General features: G+C 36.2%; 1 long non-coding RNA gene across 1 annotated transcript in view; it reads right to left on the bottom strand.

Moving 5' to 3' along the window:
- Positions 1–796: 796 nt before the first annotated feature.
- LOC101676142 overlaps positions 797–19,901 on the bottom strand; it is a 28,913-nt gene continuing 9,808 nt past the window's right edge. Inside the window, exons 3-4 of the long non-coding RNA XR_001181092.2 lie at positions 1,172–1,224; positions 797–1,082 (exon numbers count right to left, since the gene is read on the bottom strand). This is a non-coding gene — a long non-coding RNA (uncharacterized LOC101676142). The remainder of the gene's footprint in view (positions 1,083–1,171; positions 1,225–19,901) is intronic.

Below are 19,901 nucleotides of genomic sequence, written 5' to 3'. Positions count from 1 at the left end.
TTCTTCTCAGAAGGTGGCTTGGCATTTTTGTGGTGTTTTCAATCTAAGGAGATAAATCTGCATCTCCATCTGGATTGACCAGATGAGGCTCCCTTCAGAGCCAATTAACACTTTACCGATGGGGTCACCTCAGCATGGTATGAGGTGCTTTGCACCTCCAGGGCTACCATAAACTGTCTCTACAATGCCTCCAGATGCTCCAGGACTAGAAACCAATCAATCTTTTACATAAGTGGTTAGCATACCTACCCCAGGGTCCTAGGAAGACACACAGCAACAACACTGAAAGAGGTATATGGCTTTCCAAGCCAGAGACTTTTGAATATTCTTTTGTTAGCCTCTTCACATACTTACACAGACCGAGAAGGTCATGTCTTCATGACCCACAAGAAGGCAAACAAGGCTTGGTGGGCAAGATGCAAGCCCCACTCCTTTTCAATTTTATAGCCATGTACACATATTGTTAGAATTTCCTCAGTAGCTTGACTAGAGATTTCTCAACAACTTCAATCATGACAACTGAAAAGCCATAAATCAACATTAAAAGCCTTCCAGGGCCCAGTCCAGGGTAAGAGTTAGAGGTCACACTTGTTAATATGCTAAAGGCATGGTCATGCCAACTCTGACACCACTGGATGCTGCTCACGGCATCTCTCTGTGGTATCCTGGCTGTACCTGGGCTATCTGCGGTTATTTCTATAGGAATCCAGACTTGACTCACAGATTGCTGAGGCTTTTTTTGCACAGGCATCTTAATTTAATGAAGCAATTCTCTTTAATTCTGCTTTAGCTGGGAAAGAATGCAAATTAAATATTCTTTGTAAGGAAGCTGGGAGGGGTGACAAGTGAAGGGGAAAAAAGGCACGGGGGAGCATGGCGGAGGCATGGCGTTCCCTCAGGTGGCTGGCTAACTAGCTCAGCCTTTGTATAGACACTGTCTGCCTGTGGGATGGAGCTAAGAGACAGAAGAATGACAGTCTGGAGGAAGAAAGAAAGACAGTAATTACGGGATGCGTGCGATTAGTGCAGTAGCCAGAGAAATTAAGCCACAAGTCCTAGGAATCTTCCCTTCTGTATGGTACCTGCGGAGGGAGAGAAAAGGCCTCACTACAGAGTGCAGTTGGAATCCACTCCCTGCCAGCTCAGCTTGATTGCTTTCTGGGATACCTACTGTGGAGGTTCAGCAGCTCGACCTTCCTTTCAGTGGCGCTATATTGTCCTGCCCTGAAAAAAAAGCAGATTAAGAATTTACAGGGATCCCTCCATCACTGGCCTCTGACAGGAACACTCAGGGGGCTGATTTTTCATGGTTCAATTTGCCTGGGGCCAAGATTCTTATCAAAATGTATTTGGTTAACGTAAAGTGCCATTGCAGATTTAAGAAATATCTATTTTCCCATTAAACTTTCTTTCTCATTTATTCCCCCGTCATCCTCTTGTTTTTGTGGGTGGTGTACTTCCCAAGCTACTTTACTATTATTATTATTCTTTGAAAAATACATACATTTGGGTTCTGGATTATAGATGAGCAGTAAATCATGTCGGTTAAGAAGTTTGTAATTATTTTGCAGGGAGGTAAATTGTAATCTAACTGTCTTGAGTGTGAGATATTCCCAACTATCATTCAGATCATATTTCAGTTGTTTAATTCAGTTAAAGCCTTTAATTAAAAGCTGTAAGTTTGCTGAATAATTGAAAAACGCTTTTTATTAACATGAAAACCATTTGAAATTTCTTCAGACTTGGAGAAAACGAAGGCTACTCAAAGTCCCTCTGACTTTAAGGTGTTTTTGAGTTGTTTCAGATAGCAGAGGGGAGGGGTTAGTCAGATTTTGTGCTGGGGAAAATGTCCAGCCTCTGGATGGACATTATCATGAATAGTTCCCATTTAGTTCAGAGTATTTCCATCTTCTTTTTTGCCTCTTTTAGTTATAAGTAACTTGCCATCAACCATTTTAGCATCCCCAATTTTATTAATATTTTTGTTGAAATTTTGAGGTTGTACCAGTAAATGAATTATTGTACTTGCTCATGGTACACCCAAAACTGAAGAGATTATTTAAAGCTGTGTGTTTTGCTACCAAGGAAGTAAAAAACTAGAAATCATGTTCACTGGAAACAAGAAAGCTTAGCAGATGGTTGTAATAATTTTCCAGGAGGAGGAAATGAAACGTCTTTGTCTCCTATTCGTATTGATGCCACCTGGTGTATCTAGATCCAGAACAGACGAACTCATCAGCTGGTTCAGCAATAATGCCACTATTTATGATTTTTGATATATTGTATTTTATTACATTATTTACTGCTTTGAAACAAGTAGTTTGAGATTTATTCATTGACACCCATTCTTTAAAAACATTCAATATAAAACACACATAGGCTTTTGTTCTTACCTCATTCTGGAGGGATTTATATCTCGGTCTGTCCTATTATAATATCTTTAAACACAGATCTTGATCTTTATTATAATGAGATTCTAGTGATGTTAGTTCTAGGAAATGTGCTTCAGAAATACAGAATGATGGCCCCATTGACCTACTATTTCTGAAAGCATCTCATCTAATTCATTCTTACTTTCCTTCTTGCAATGTATGGAACGAACAAAGGAGGAAGACTGACATACAGTTTAATAGCTCAGAATGACTTACTTCACTTTTCAATCTGCTTATTAATGATTAGATGGTTTCAATGAAAGATGTATATTCTTGTTTTAGTTATTTTGCACTATCCATTGATTATATATATATATATATGTATATATATATATGTATATATATACATATATATATATATATATATATAATTTATTTGACAGAGATCACACGTAGGCAGAGAGGCAGGCAGAGAGAGAGGAAGGAAGGCAGGCTCCCCGCTGAGCAGAGAGCCTGATGCAGGGCTCGATCCTAGGACCCTGGGATCATGACCTGAGCTGAAAGCAGAGGCTTTAACCCACTGAGCCACCCAGGTACCCCAATAATATATATGAAAAATCCAGTGGGAGTTCTCATTAAGAAATGCTCATGATTTTTTTTGCAGCAAAGATCTATTGCTAGATCGGACAGTCCTTCTCATTACACTCTAGCAGGTTAAGCTTCTACGACATTACTCTTTGTGACTTGAAAATGTTCAGTTTTCCTTTCTTGGTGTTATTAAGAAAAAATTTTACTTTAAAGCACTAAAATAATGCTGTGGCATTCTTCTAAGTCATGAATGAATGCTTAAATGGGGTGGGTGGGGTGGGAAGTAAAAAAAAATGAAGTCAGACATTTGAAACTCAAAGTCAGTTGTTTACTAATATATCTCATTGAGAAGACAAAATAAATAGGGTGATTAAAGACTAAAGTGACTCATTTATACATCTGATGCTAATGAATCGTTGGAAAATTGTGCAAAAAAAAGTCACGCTAAAAAAAGTTATAAAACATGATCATTTGGCCAGAACAACAACAAAAAAATTACTGAAATGCTTCCCAGCCTAAAGGGTGTATTCATCTTCAGTTCCAAATTAGTTAGCTGGGACAAATAGCTATGTTGAGACACAGAACAGTGTCAAAGTGAGTAGTGAGTATGTTGTGATGTTACCAGTGTACAGCAGAGAGTGCTAGCTTTATTAAAACAAAACTATCCAGCAAGTTCAAGTCTGTGTTAATTTACCAGTGAAGAAAAGAAAAAGAGCCAAGGGAGAAAAGAAAAAATAAGGAAACTGGCTGTTGATAGCTCGCACGCACTTTTAAGCCATAAAGGACTTTTTGAAGTTCTAACAGAAACAGTCCCTGTGGAACAATGATAACAGGAGAGACAGACATTGATGTGTAAATGACATCACCACCCGAAGCCACTTTCACTCAACCAGAGTCCTGGATCATTTGGGGTTCAAAGGGACTCTAATCTGACCCTGTTCATATTTTTTTCCTCCTAAGTTCTTGCCAGAAATGAACGAAGCACAGTGAGGCTTGTTCATGTCAGCTTTGCCTGTCTTGACCTGGAAACTGAGAGTCATGTAACTAGACAAGGGCTGCCCAGAGTTCAGAGATTTTAGGATCAAGTTTATGAAGACACTGGCCTAGATTTAGATAAGGACAGTAGTTGAAATTAGTGTTACATAAGCTTGAACAACTATCTATCAGGAGATGTCTAATACTTTGACAGAAACATGAAGTTGTATCTACAGTTTATAAATAAATGCAAATTTATCATAATGTTGCTGGAACTTTCTGTGAAAGGAAGAAAGCTGCTCATTTCTCCTGCCCTGAAAAATCTCTCTTGTCTCCTTCCAAATAATTCAATGCTATATAATTTGGTGTTTTATGTATCATACGCATCAACATTCTACTTTTCAGTGGAAGATAAACTTTTTAACAGAATGAAGAAGGTACCTCCAACTTCTGAGTCATTGACTGGAATTCTTAGGAATCAGCACCTTTTGAAAAAATGGATATTAATGACAGTTTCATCTAACTTTTCAAATGTAGTGTAAATGACTTGGCTACACACCTAGAGTGGTGCATAAGTCGGGATTCATGAAACCCAGAATTGTAGAAATTATACTGGAAGGACAAATGAAACAATGTTGTTTGTCAAATGTTACCCCTTCAATAAGAACCATAGATCTGAAATGTCCCTAAATTCAAACGATAAAATCCCTTCTCAGTATAAAATGTTTATACAGCACAAGCTAATTAGTATTAGAAATATCTGCTTTATTTCCTTTTCTCTGCAGCTTAGACGTCTATCTGAGAGGAAGTTGAGTATACCAAGTGTTCCTTTCAATGTAAGCAGTAAGTAGTTCACTTCCTGTACTCTTTGTGAACTTTGTAATGGTTAAATTGAGCTATATTCAACATGAACTTGTGAATATCTCCCTTTTAATTTTTTTGGCTAGGATTGAAATTCCCATTTAAAATAGAAACTATTTGACTTTCTGTTCTAACACTGTAACAGGTTCTTTAATGGGAGGGTAATATTAATTAGATTTGGTGATTCATTATCTTTGTAAGTTAAGTGAGAACTTTATCACTGTACAATATTGCATTTGGTGTGTGTTATTACGTATTTTTCAACCATTAAAATATTATATGATACTTGTGGAAGTCTTTAGTAAGAGTTCTTACAGTAATTATTCAAATATCAAACTAGATTCAGTTTACCTAGTGAGAGTCACCGGGGTGCTATTTGGTTATATTTCGAAGACGAGGTTGCCCTGTAAGTGAATGTGTTTGCATATGCTAATTTGAAATGGGTATATTTTGGCCAAGACTCTAGCTGGCAATTTGACAGTAAGTTAAATGCAAGGTTCCTGTGTAACAGCTGGTGAAAAAGAAATGAAAACAGGAACATAGAAGTTGGTGTGCGGTTTGTGGAGGAAGCTAGCTTTGATAAGTCACACAGCAGAGATGCCTGTAAACGTGCTCTCTTCCTTCTACCACTGAAGTCCTCCCCTGTGCCCCGTGTTCACCTAGCTGTTCTGTAATCTTTTTCATTCTTCTTCTTAATGAACCTGTCCCCGGTAACTCTACTTCCTGGATATATTAGCATTTTCTCTTCCCACTCACTGACTCTCCTCTTCGTCATTCCAGTTCTGCCAAATTTAACCCCCCAAAGCATACTTGAATCTTGATACTCATCTTTGCCTCTTCTTTCATTGGCTCAATTCAGGCCTTAGTCACATGTTTCTCTTCCGGTCTAGGCAAAGTAATGGAGCCTAATCACTCTGCTTTCAGTCAGTCTGTAATACAAATGACAGAATGTTCTGTCTCATCTGTCCTTATCACTTTGCTTCCTAAGGTGGCTCTGCAATGCCTAGAAGATAAAATCCAGCCATTCTTTAAATGCTTCTAGACCCTCAATCATCTGGCACTTGCTCATTATTCCAGCTTCATCTCTTCATCTCCGTTTATTTTCTGTTTTAAAATATTGGGCTGGCAAACACGTGCTTTCAGAGCCTAGACAGTTAACTGAAAAAAGTGAAGACTGGGTAGAAGAAGGAGGAAGTTCTGGGACCATCTGAAGTATATCTTTGCCCTGCAAAGCACTCATATTTATTTGTGCTTGAAGGAGAAGTCTTCAGGGCAAATGTTTACCCAGCATTACCATTTTGTGACCTATGCTAGTAACCACAAACTGCTCATAATTGCCTGCTTCTGCCATGTTATTTTTTCCTTCCACGGTGCATTAGTTCATGCTATCTCCTTTGTGGATAATGCTCATATGTTACCCCTCACTCACCTCGTCCTCCTCAGGTTCACTATTAATCATTATTCAAGATTTAGATCAAGTAATCATCTCCTCCAAAAATCCATGCATGATCCCTCTTTGATTCCTATAGGTTTCCATATAATTTTCTACAGCACTTAACTGTATTTATTTTAATTAATTACCTGGCTCCCCTAGTATACTATGAATTCCTTGAGGGAAAAAAAAAACCATATTGTATTAATTTCAGTATTCTCAGGGTAGAGTGTAGAGCTAGGTATTTAGTAAGTACTCGACAAAAGCATGAAGATCGTGTTAAGTCACATACAACCATGGCTTAATGCCTTGGGTTAACCTTAGAGTCTGTGGCTATCCTGGAAGTCTATGGAAATATCAAAGAGTCATTTGACACCAGTCACAGAAAGAAAACAGAAATCCTGTCTTGCTAGTCTTTCTATCCCTGGAATCTAAAATTACATCCATCACATGGTGGAAGGAAGAAGAGAAGGATGAAAGGCAGAAGAAAAGGAAATAAAGAGGGAAAGGATTTATTTTCTCAATACAGAAGTGTTGTGGAAGAAAGTGGGGAGACAAGGGGATAACTGAGCTGAAATGAAGAATAGAAATAAAAGCCATTCAGAAGAATGAGGACTTTTGAAATCGTCGTACAAGAAGCCTAGACCAAGAACGGGTAGAACTCAGAAAGTGCTGTACTGCTCTGTGTTACCTTTAATTCCCCAACAGGATGTAGATGGATTCTGTTTCAATCCTTCAAGACAGTATCTCCTAGAATAAATCATGTACCCAGATATATTTTCTTCATGTAACAACTCATTTGAATTTTTCCCCATTTTTACTTTTAAGAATGATGTACAAGAGACGAGAGGAATGTTCTCAAAACTTTAAGATGGGTTCTTCAGCTTTTGGTAAAAGGAGTCACAGTAAAGAGGTCACCTAAATGTGCCATTTCACCACAGGGGCACTACTTTGCCTGGGCATCCTCTGCTATCTACCAGGATCACACTTCAAATGTCCCTGAAGAGCTATGCCCTATAGAGACCCGTGATAAATTCAAAGGTCTTAGCAACAAAACACTGATTAAGAATGTAATTAAAAAATTTGAAGGTCCTATGTCTATCTAATTCTATGTACATAGAAGTAAGAGCAGGAGGAGCCTTAATAATTTGATATGATATTTCTGGTTTGAGAAGAGTCATTGAAGAGGATTGTCTAAACACTTATCAAACATAATATTTCTTCCCTCTTATGGTAAATGCTATGAGAATGATCAAGACAGGACCTATAAGTCCTTGAATGATAAATATAAAGAGTAAGTATTTGCCACTTTCCTTGTAACTCATTTTCACAGGGCTACCAAATGCATCTACTATTTGCCTCACACCAGGGGTGTGTCAATGATGTATTTTTACAAGTGCTTAAAAACTGGGATAAAAAGTGTAGTGTTAATGTCAAAGGTGGACTAAAACACAAAGCTCTACTCCTTGCCAGTTCTCACTGAAGATAAATAGTTTTGCTTTGTAATAACAAAGGATATCCACATCTTCAAGTCAGCTACCTTCCAGATCAGGAAGTTGTTCTCAAGGAGGCCCAGATTAGAGCTGACATGGCCCCAGTGGTGGGTGAGGAGTGTCATTCTGGTTCAAAAGACAACATATTGTAGAATCCTGACATTTTAAATCAGCTTTTGTAGCGTAATTACCTTTACCAATCTGGATTTGGAATATACTCTCAACTAACACTTTTCAATATATAGCCATTGTATTCTTTCCCCCCCAACTACACCCTAGGCCTTGGATTTCAATAGTAAATGAGTCCATGCACTAGCCAAATTCACTTTGATAGCTAGAATAGAGAAATCAGGTGGTCCTATTTTTATTTGAGCAAAAATTAAGCCATTTAAACTACATATGTGTTTATATATATATATATATATACACACACATACACAGATATATATGTGGTTATATATTAATATATAATGTATATTATATAACCATAATATATAGTTACATAACACTATGTATCTATATATATATAAATGTATATACATATATATATATACATATATATATATATATATAAATTTTTAACAAGTTCAATAAGGGGATGGAAAATATAAAAAAAATTCTTGGAATTCAGAAGCATGCAAGAACAACTAATCCATTGACTGCAAATGTTATCTAAAGGGGTTAAAAGAAATCAGACTTCACTGTGGGTTGTGCAGAGGGTATGCATTATGTGCTGTCATTAAAGTATTTTTTTTTTCTCTGTTAAGCAAGCATCCCCTGCTGGGACATCTCTCTAGTTTGGTGGGAGTCTGGAGTTGTACATGCAGTGTGTGTTATCAGCTAGAAATTACTCCACATAAAAATTTAATGGTATTGTCCTAGCTATTTTTCAATTAGTGCATGTGTTTTATTCACATGATTTTGATTATTGAAGACATGAATTATAGCTCTGTGGTAAAGCATGATTGGAGGTCCCCCTTCCCGCTATAATCTTATGACTGATGAGAAACTCTGAACAACAAAAATGAGTATAAATAAAATAAATTGTCTTACTATTGGTAATAATTCTGAGATGCTAACTTATTTTATGCTGGTTATTTAAGGCTTTCACTCAGATTACCTTTAAACTGCATAATATTCAACCACTACACCTTTCTTTTTGCTTTCAGCCCTTGTGCTTAAATCCATCAGTGTCATGGAGTGGTACGGTTTTAAAAAATATTTGTAAGGGCACCAAGCCTGAATATTTTGAGAGCACCAAGCTAGCTACACATAGGACTGAACATGTTTTCATGGAGATTAAAACAGATGTTTTTTCTAAGAACGTTATTAAAGAAAACCCTGGATACTTCCAAAAGACAGTGGAACCAGTCAATAGATTGAGCTATTTTGCTTAATTAAATCCATATCTTTTTGCAAGGCTTTTGAAATAGAGTAATCATTGAAAGACCCTAGCCATCTCTCTTGTGGTGTGAGATACTTGTTATCTTCTTTTTAAAACAAATTAAAATTTTTTATTTTGTAAGATATGTGTTTTTAAAGGAAGAAAGCATGTGAATTTTGAAAATGTAAATGGATTATCTATTGAACGTTATGCTGGAATTAGTCACAAAACAGTTATATTTGTGCCACTCTGTCCTAATTCATACCTTTGTTCAACATTTTTATATCAGATATCTCTAGATGTAATATAAATTTCAGAGTAGATCATTTGTTTGTTTTATGTTCCTCTGATTACTTTGAGACTACTGAATTTTTACAACTTGGATTTAATCTAAGAACAACTTTAGGCAAATTTATTTTTCTTAGTTTTCTACAAGTCAAATGAATAATGGTTGAACATATGATTTTTTTTCCTTCAAAATTACCTTTGTGAAGAGATTGATTAATTAAGAAGGAATCCTCTGGAGGTGTATTATTCCAATATCTTTCAACACCCCATATACATCTTATATTTAACATCTTTCTTGTATATAACTCAGAACAGCAGTTTTGAGTATGATAATAAGCATCAATCTATGCCACAATTAGAATGTTAGACAGTGTAAATCTGATATGGTTTATGGTGAAGTATTTTTAAAAGTTATCAAATTAAATCTACTCTCAATCTGTGAATAAACATATTCTCGGATCGTTTTTAATGATCAAAAAATGTGTGTGTGTGTGTGTGTGTGTGTGTGTTTTGTATTAGATATATGCAAATATTGGGAGGGCAGTGTATTAGTTTCTTTTTGTCCCTTCCCTTCTATTTTCTTTGAGAAATTAAAGAATTACAAAGATGTACAAAAAATAATGTAAGAAACATGTTATTCTTACTGCCCCAAATTATCAATTCTGTTTTTTTTTAGTTCAGATAAAAAGTTTCAAGTTCCTAAATGTGAATTTTATAAGCACTAATTAGTAATAAATGGTTTCTTATATTTTAATCTGTCATTTCTTTGATCTCAGGTATTGAAATTTAGTGAGAGAGCTAGAAGAGTCTACAGGGGAAATCCTGCTAGTTTTCCTCAAAGAGAATTTAATAAAGTTGATAATGTTGATAGATTTGGGAGCACTCAGTTGGCAGGAACAGGAGAGGGCCTTTAATTTGGAAAGTTTAGCACACTGGCATAGAAGGAAATGTAAACCAGTTTGCATGCTGCCACATTTCCTCACCATGATTTTATTGCTCTTTCACTATTTTCTCGTACTTCTTGGAAGTAAAATTTCCCTATATTGTTTCATTTAACTTTTCCTGGGAAGTCCATGTTTTATCTTTTAAATATTATTCTTAAATAAAGATGCTGCGTTTTAATTCTTAAAAGATGGATAATTCTGAGAGTGAGGTGGTGGGAACTAGTTTGAATTAGTAAGTAAGTAAGTAAATAAATAAAAACAATGTTGAGACTACTGGTCCAAATCAAATTTCATTGTTCTCTGTTTGGAAGAGGAAAGAAGTTATTTTGCCAGCTTTCAAATACAGTTCACTCAAATATTGTCGGCTCCAAGTTTGTGGAGCACATCTCAGAATTATTTTGGCTCAACTCAGCTATGTGACTTTTGGTTTGCTTTTACTTTCAATTCTCTTAGTAATTCTGGAGGAAAGAATGAATTTCACAAAGGAATCTTGTTTGCACATTACAAACCACCTTTTCTACCAAAAAAAAAAAAAAAAAGTAATTGTATGATTTATGTTTTCCTGGAAAGAAGGGGCCTAAATTAAAGATAAATGAAATTAGAAAAATGCTATAAAAATACATTCTTTCTTTAAAAGCTTTCATAAAGAAGTGTCTATTATTTTTTTTCACTGTACCAGTGGTTTTATTTTATTTAGAATAATAAAGATGCCTCAAATTCTATTTAATCTCCACTAATTTAAGTGTTTAGATGGATAATGTCACTTACAGTCATATGTGGCTTTGTGGCTGCTGGTGCTGCTCCTCTTGCTGCAGCAGATGTTATTTTGTGTAATGTCAAATTTTGTGACTTACGTTTGTTTAAGTGAAAGGGAGAGTGGAATGTTCTTTCCAGTTTGAATACACACGCATGAATCTGCCCTTTGGTACCTGCTTTTTTAGTTTGTAGTCTGTCACAGGACTTCTTTGCATGATTAGATCTCCCTCATCCTTTTTTCAAAGCAGGTAGTTGCTTATTTTTCAACAAAACTGAAGAAAAACGTAATCCTGTTAACTGTTAGATCATTAAAAATAATTTTTGATGATAGATCACCCAGTGGATTTTGGCATGAAGTGCGGACAAAGTTCAAACAATTTCGGGAAATGTCTATGGAAATAACTTTCCCATTTCCATCTCCTTATTTTATGAGCATCTTTTCCTATGTTACATTTATAAAGGTGAAAAATAGAATTGACTTGATGGTGAGCCATGTTTCATCCTAGTCAAGATAATATATACTTATTAATAGTATATATTTTTGAACCCACTGAAAAAAAATGCCTCACTTGTCACATTGCAAGAATAATTTCTAAAAAAAAAAATTCCTTTTATGTTTAATAATTAATTATCAAAATTTGAAATCTAGGTTGTGCTTTGATAAATTTTGCACTACTACTAGTATTAATAACTCACTTATTATTAACTCTAGAGACTTTAAGGACATTTCTTTCCTTAAAGATGGCATTTCTTTCTATTTATACACACACATTAATTTTTTTGTCAGAGAGGTGTTACAGCAATAAAAGACTTTCAAGCGTACAAATATATGAGGTAAAATCACGTCATGGCAGTGGAATCAATATAAGTTCAAGATAAAATATTAACAATGTAAAATTTAAAGGCGAGATTACCCATCTTTATTTAAATGGATGATAGTTGTATATGTCAAAGTAACACTTAGGTTCTATTGGTTATATTTAAAAGAGTGATAGAACAACATTATTTTAAAAGTCAATATATTAAAAAAAAATAAAAGCCAATATATTATTGTCCAGAAGTTGTATCCTTCACAACTATTTACATTTATAATGACTACTTGATTTAGATTTTAATCTGAAACTATTTGAGGGGGCATCTAACTTTCAAAATTCTTTTGGTGTTTGTGAACAAAAACATTTGAACACCAGTATCCTATGCCAAATCACAACTTATTTGCCTGAGGTTTTGCCATTCGCTTCACTCTTATCCAACCTTTTTATTTGACCACTATAGGTCATGACATAGGCCTGAGTCATTGTGAATTAGTCATCCTTCTTTGGGCACTTAAATTAGAGAGGTGTCACCTCTTCTTTCTGGTTCATACCTATGTCACAGCTATTATGATGTCTTCTGTTAAAAGTCTAGCCCTCCTTTAAGGCTGAACGAAAAGGTTGCCTTTTCTTTGGTATTGCCCATAGTCATCACAGCTGAAAGTAATTACTCTTTGTATCTTTTAAGAATTAGCTTGTACCACTTTATGACACTTATCTGACACCTTCTTTTAGGTAGATTCTGAGAATTTCTTTTCCCACATAAACTCTAATGTGGAGAGACAGTGTCTTTCCTGAGTTTACATGCCTCATAGTGTCAAATATAGAGCCTAATATATAGAAGGATGATTTATTAAATGGATAAATGAATGAATTAGATATATTAAAAGGTAAATTATATCAAAGTTCCTTTGATGTGGCTTTCTTGTAACCTCTGTCTTGGAAATCAGAGGAGATATTGCGATCAGCAGGATGTGTATAGACCAATGAGGGGGACAGAGTCAACGTTGAAGAAACCATAACAGGAAAAAATATTTTAGATAGCTAAATTTATTGAAATTGGGAAGAAATGACATCAAGAGCAGTCAAGACTAGAAGGAAATAAACGCATTTTCAATTTGTTATGCTACAAAATCGGGTAGGAGTGATTTTTGCAGGGGATGGGAGAGAAAATGAAGGACTGAAACAATAGGCAAATACATAAGAACAACATCAAAGGGGATGGAAGGAAGCTGGAGACTTGGTCAAGAGATTTTTTTTTTTTTTTTCTGATCCAGCTTGTAGGAATCTAATCTAAGAAGTGTATGGCCAGAACAGCTGTACCTTTAATGGTTTTATTGCTTTTTTTCACAGCGTGAGTTCCAAAGTAATCAAATTACTTAGACAAATAAAAAGGGTTTTTTCCATTCCATTTTCTCATAAGATTTTTGTTTTGTTTAGTTTTTATTGGGGAATAAAATATTTCTCAACTTTTGTGAATTTTAAAATAGTGTTCCAGAGGACAGCTATCTATAATCTAGAACCTATGAGTTGTTTCATTCCTCAAATAGTGCTTTTAATGGTCTCATAACACTTGAGCCAACATGACTCCCAGAACCAGAAGTCCAGTGTTGTTGAAGCAGTGTCTTCTGGGGATCTATTAATGTCAGGTTTTTTGGTGTGTGTGTGTGTGTGTGTGTGTGTGTGTGTGTAGCATGCAAAGCCCAGGTTTTTGACATGGAGAGTGCATTTTGGGAGCTAATCTGTTATGCATTCTTATACTTTTCTGTTTTGGAAGAGGGCAGTAATTACCTAAACACTGCTTTTGTTTGCTCACTGATCTTGAATTCTTAAAGAGGAACCATACTCTATTTGGTAACTGATAGCAAAAACTCAAGACTTTCAAAAGCAAATTTTATTACAAGAATAATGAGATTAGACAAAGTCTACTGAAGAGTTTCCAGTAATTACATAACCCTTATAAGGAAGCAATAACAATTAATTACCAAATTCTGAGCGGAAAACTTAACCTTTGCAAAATATATGTTAATGAAATGCAGTCTTTCCCAGAATATATAGGATTTATACTGTGATTTTGAAGGTTTTTGAGATTTGTATTTTAACAGAGAAGCACATTTTCTTCTTCCCTACCATACCACTGGAGAAATAGAAATCCAAGAAGAGAGAGACAGAAAGGTATATAAATATATAAATCTCTATCATTTACAGATATAATAGAATTGCATGCACACATGTACAGTTCTATCTGTATTCATGGGCTTGTAGTTTAGATGAAAAAGCTAATAATGTAAATCAAGATGTCCTGTGCATTTGGATGTGCCTGAAAAATCATTTGTAATGGTTGCACATTAAGATAGTCTTATTCTAATAATAATACACATTAGCTACCATGATTATGAGAAGCCTTTTTTACATTAGGGTTGATTTAGGAAAAATAAAATATAGGCCACATTTTTATTAATTTAAAATAAAAATAGCTTTAATGAATTACTGGGAGGGATAACATTATCATATAGTTTAGAATGCTTGCTTTATTAAGTAGAACAATATGAATAAAAATTGATATTCTCAAAGATCAGTTAGTTATTTAAAAGTCATTTATTGAGCACCTACTGTATGTTGGGTAGTATTCTAATCACTGAACAAAACAGACAAAATCTTTGCTCTCTCATAACTTATATTGTTTGTGACAGATGGATACGCAATAAACAAATACAAGATATATATAATAGGTATCAATACTATGAATAATAGAAGCTAGGATAAAGGACATAGTGAATTACAGTTCTAAATAAGTGTTCTTTCCTATGGGTTTGGCCAGGGAAGTCTTCCCTCTGTCTCTGGACAGAGTCAGGGAAAAAAAAAAAATCCCTGACAATCTCCAGGGGCTAAGATTTCAGAAGGAAGCAGCAGTGAGGCACACCTGAGTTTGTGTTCTGGAAAACAAACAAAAAACCAAGAGTCCAGACCTGTATCCCTGGGGATAAAAATATATGTTTATATAAAAAATTAAAAATTAAAAAAAAAAAAAAAGAAAACCAAGAGTCCAAATTAGAATAGAGTAAGCAAAGGGGAAGATTGAATAAGATAAGGTGGAAGGGAAGGCAGGGGTAAGATTATAGGTGCCTTGAAGGAGATGAGTAGGATCTTAGTTTATTTGGAGTGAGCTGGAATTATTGAAGGATTCTGAGCAGATGAGTGACATGGTCTAACTCCTTGCTATGTGGAGAATAGATGATAGAACAAAATCAAAGCAAGATACCTAAATAGGGGCATTATAATAATTTGTAGGAGAGATAAGAGGGGTCAGGCCAGAATGATAGCAGTGGAGATGGAGAAAAATGGTAGGATTCTGCATTGATTTTGAAGGGATAGCCAGTGAAGTTTTGAGGATGTGAAAGGATACAGAGAATATGTTATTTATGCATTACTTCAGAGGAAAATATGCTCCTTTTGAGAAACCTCATGAACTCTCACAAAGAGTAAATGAAATCTTTATGGCTGCTCTGAGGACAGTGACTGTAAGAGTTGAGGCAAGAAGACTAGATAGGAGATCAACAAAATTAACCTGGTGAGACTCTTGGAACAACTGTGTAAAGTCAGGGAGAAAATTTTATTGCTTCAGTTTTAGAGATGCAGATGAGTTCTGGGAGGTTGCATGTCTCAGTCAAGGGTAGAGTTCTAATGGGGAGAGTGTGGATAAGAATATAGACTAGCTAACCCCAGTTGTAAAAACACTGCCTCAAAAACTAACACTGTGTTTATAGTGGTCATTCTACGTGTAGGTTATTGAACATCTTTCTGGGCATAAGCTTCACAAAAGCAGAAGTCTTTGTTTTGTTCAGTGGAGAGTTTCAAGAGCCTGGAATAGTGCCTGTTACATAGTAGCAGGCTACTTCATCAAATATTCCTAAAATGAGGGGCACCTGGGTGGCTCAGTGGGTTAAAGCCTCTGCCTTCAGCTCAGGTCATGATTCCAGGGTTCTGGGATCGAGCCCCGCATCAGGCTCTCTGCTCAGCAGGGAGCCTTCTTCCTCCTCTTTCTCTGCGTGCTTCTCTGCCTACTTGTAATCTCTGTCTGTCAAATAAATAAATAATATCTTAAAAAAATATTCCTAAAATTAAAAGAAAAATCTGCACCTTGCTTGCTAGGCTGATATGCCTAGCTCAAGTGAAATCTGAGCATTAATCTAAACCAGAAGTGTCCTACCCTCACTTTAAAAGTGACATTAATTTAGGATTGTATAGAAGTCCAATGCACTATCCATTGCGCCACAGAGCCAGGGTTAGCATGGTACTGGCACAAAAACAGACACATAGATCAATGGAACAGAATAGAGAGCCCAGAAATAGACCCTCAACTCTATGGTCAACTAATCTTCGACAAAGCAGGAAAGAATGTCCAATGGAAAAAAGACAGCCTCTTCAATAAATGGTGTTGGGAAAATTGGACAGCCACATGCAGAAAAATGAAATTGGACCATTTCCTTACACCACACACAAAAATAGACTCAAAATGGATGGAGGACCTCAATGTGAGAAAGGAGTCCATCAAAATCCTTGAGGAGAACACAGGCAGCAACCTCTTCGACCTCAGCCGCAGCAACATCTTCCTAGGAACAACGCCAAAGGCAAGGGAAGCAAGGGAAAAAATGAACTATTGGGATTTCATCAAGATCAAAAGCTTTTGCAAAGCAAAGGAAACAGTTAACAAAATCAAAAGACAACTGACAGAATGGGAGAAGATATTTGCAAACGACATATCAGATAAAGGACTAGTGTCCAGAATCTATAAAGAACTTAGCAAACTCAACACCCAAAGAACAAATAATCCAATCAAGAAATGGGCAGAGGACATGAACAGACATTTCTGCAAAGAAGACATCCAGATGGCCAACAGACACATGAAAAAGTGCTCCATATCACTCGGCATCAGGGAAATACAAATCAAAACCACAATGAGATATCACCTCACACCAGTCAGAATGGCTAAAATCAACAAGTCAGGAAATGACAGATGCTGGCGAGGATGCGGAGAAAGGGGAACCCTCCTCCACTGTTGGTGGGAATGCAAGCTGGTGCAGCCACTCTGGAAAACAGCATGGAGGTTCCTCAAAATGTTGAAAATAGAACTGCCCTATGACCCAGCAATTGCACTATTGGGTATTTACCCTAAAGATACAAACATAGTGATCCAAAGGGGCACGTGCACCCGAATGTTTATAGCAGCAATGTCCACAATAGCCAAACTATGGAAAGAACCTAGATGTCCATCAACAGATGAATGGATCAAGAAGAAGTGGTATATATACACAATGGAATACTATGCAGCCATCAAAAGAAATGAAATCTTGCCATTTGCGACAACATGGATGGAACTAGAGCGTATCATGCTTAGCGAAATAAGTCAAGCAGAGAAAGACAACTATCATATGATCTCCCTGATATGAGGAAGTGGTGATGCAACATGGGGGCTTAAGTGGGTAGAAGAAGAATCAATGAAACAAGATGGAATTGGGAGGGAGACAAACCATAAGTGACTCTTAATGTCACAAAACAAACTGAGGGTTGCTGGGGTAGGGCGTTTGGGAGAAGGGGGTGGGATTATGGACAATGGGGAGGGTATGTGCTTTGGTGAGTGCTGTGAAGTGTGTAAACCTGGTGATTCACAGACCTGTACCCCTGGGGATAAAAATATATGTTTTTAAAAAATAAAAAATTAAACATGCAAAAAAAAAATTTAGGATTGTATAGGTAAATTAGAAATATTTTGGTTTTGGTCCTAGATTAGAACTGTGAACTATACTCTATTACCATTAGAACATGAAACTATGCTCTAATATCTTATTTCCTGCTCTTTTATCATGCTCAATTATTCTATAAAATTAATGCTATTAATTAGTTATCTGTGAAAGAGAAAGCCAGCTGATCACCAAAAATTCATGCTCCCCTTTTCAAAGGATAGCCCAGCCAGGGACTATAATTCGTGTGCACTATTTACCCAGATATAGCCATGTGATTCATTCCGTCCACTGGAATATGAGAGCAAATGGTTATAAGGAGTTCCTTATTTGCTAGCAGAACCATTTGATTGATGCGATTTGGACACAGATTTATTATCTGACAGGAATTGGAATATTTTAAGTGAGAAATGAACATCTACTATCAATGAAAAAATTTTTCGTTATTCTGGCCAACGTTACTTAACCAAGTGGATACCAGAAGTTGTGTCACTGCTTAAAAAAAATAGGTAACTTTGACCTAAAGATTGGATGATGATAAAACAGATATTAGAGGTTGGGGCAGTGGAGATGCATGTTTTGCACTTGCAGGGCTTGTGATAAAACTGTTGCCTGTGGTGACTTTGAAGTTTGGCCATATGCCTTCCAAGCCTATGGCTCTAGGCCCAGAAATTGGAAAACAGAATATTATAGTTTGTGTTTATTGTTATTTTCTGCATTTTACAAGATATTATAAGAAAGAGATGCATTCAAACAAAACTTGACTAGCTTTAAGAGCATAAATAAAGGGCAATAGATAAAATCCAGAAATCTCTGACCTCATAAGATTTGGAAAAACTTAAGGCTCTGGACCTCAATTTAGATGAGATAAGGTTGATAAAATCCATTACAATTTCAGCTAAACTGTTGAGCTCAACATTGTCGAGAAGGTAAAAGAACTTTGTCATTATTAACAGGGAATTCCCTAGAAGTAAACAAACCCAAAACCTACTAACTTTGAACCTACTAACTGTATTGGCAAGGGAGTTTTGAGCCAGCGTCTAATCAGAGAACTTCTGTCATTCAGGGTAAGGATCTTCACAATACCTGCCCCTCGCAGAACTTCATTATTACTATGGACCAAGAACACCAGGTGTTTCCCATTCTTCCTTTTCCTCATTTGGAATTTTTATGGTGATTATCCTGTCTCTGCTTTAACACTGTACATTAAATGTCAGGGATGTGGAAGGAAGACAACTTGACTTTCAGTTCATCCATCTTTAGACTAAAAGTTGCCACATATGGATCTAATGGAAAGGACTCTGTCACACTCAGAGCTCCTAGATTTTAAGCTGGTGACAGGACAGTCTAGGGTGGAGATAAGTGTGTTCTGGTGGGGAAGAAGGGTGCACAGAGATGTTCACATAGAATCTGTGTTCTGTCTTTTATAGTGTGGAGTTACCACTAGAAGAAGGCTGTTCCACTAGAACTACATTATGCAAGCCCATTAACATCTAGATGGATTGTTTGATTTGTTTTAACTGAGGAAATATGTATGAAAGTGATAATTGTCACCATAAGATTGGGCTTTTGAAAGAGTAGCTGAAGCTTTTCCAATCTATTTCTCCTTTTGCTGAATTGGAACAAAGGACTCATGAGCCCTAGGGAATAAGTGGACCACAAAATGGGAACAGCCTATGTTCCTAAGTTACTATCATGAGAAGACTCACCCTCCAACTAACACTTGCATGGGATAACATAAGCTTCTATAAGTTAAGGCACTGAATTGGAGGACTTACTAGTTACTACAGCCGGTATTTCCATAACTAATTCAATATATTATTGACAATATGAGTACTACTTTTTTTAATAAAGATTTTTATTTATTTATTTGACAGAGAGAGATCACAAGTAGGCAGAGAGGCAGGCAGAGAGAGAAAGGAGGAAGCAGGCTCCCTGCTGAGCAGAGAGCCCGATGCAGGACTCGATCCCAGGACCCTGAGTTCATGACCCGAGCCAAAGGCAGCGGCTTAACCCACTGAGCCACCCAGGCGCCCCTGAGTACTACTTTTTATTGAGTGCCTTCTATATGCCAGTTGTACTAAGTGTGTCAGATATGCTAATTAATTCTTAAACAAATCTTCAGTAACTACAGTATTTGTATTTATTTACCACTTTTTTGGATCAAATACTAATATAGCATCATCAATAAAATAGTTATGTCCTCACTTGTTAATCTTTGACTGCTCAGAAATGAAGAGAGTCTCTCTCTGCAG

The sequence above is a fragment of the Mustela putorius genome, unplaced genomic scaffold (assembly GCF_011764305.1).
Source record: "Mustela putorius furo isolate JIRA1106 unplaced genomic scaffold, ASM1176430v1.1 tig00003863_pilon_pilon_pilon, whole genome shotgun sequence".
NCBI classification, from domain to species: Eukaryota; Metazoa; Chordata; class Mammalia; order Carnivora; family Mustelidae; genus Mustela; species Mustela putorius.
Note: the sequence above shows the minus strand (reverse complement) of the source record. Positions and strands in the feature narration are given on the sequence as shown.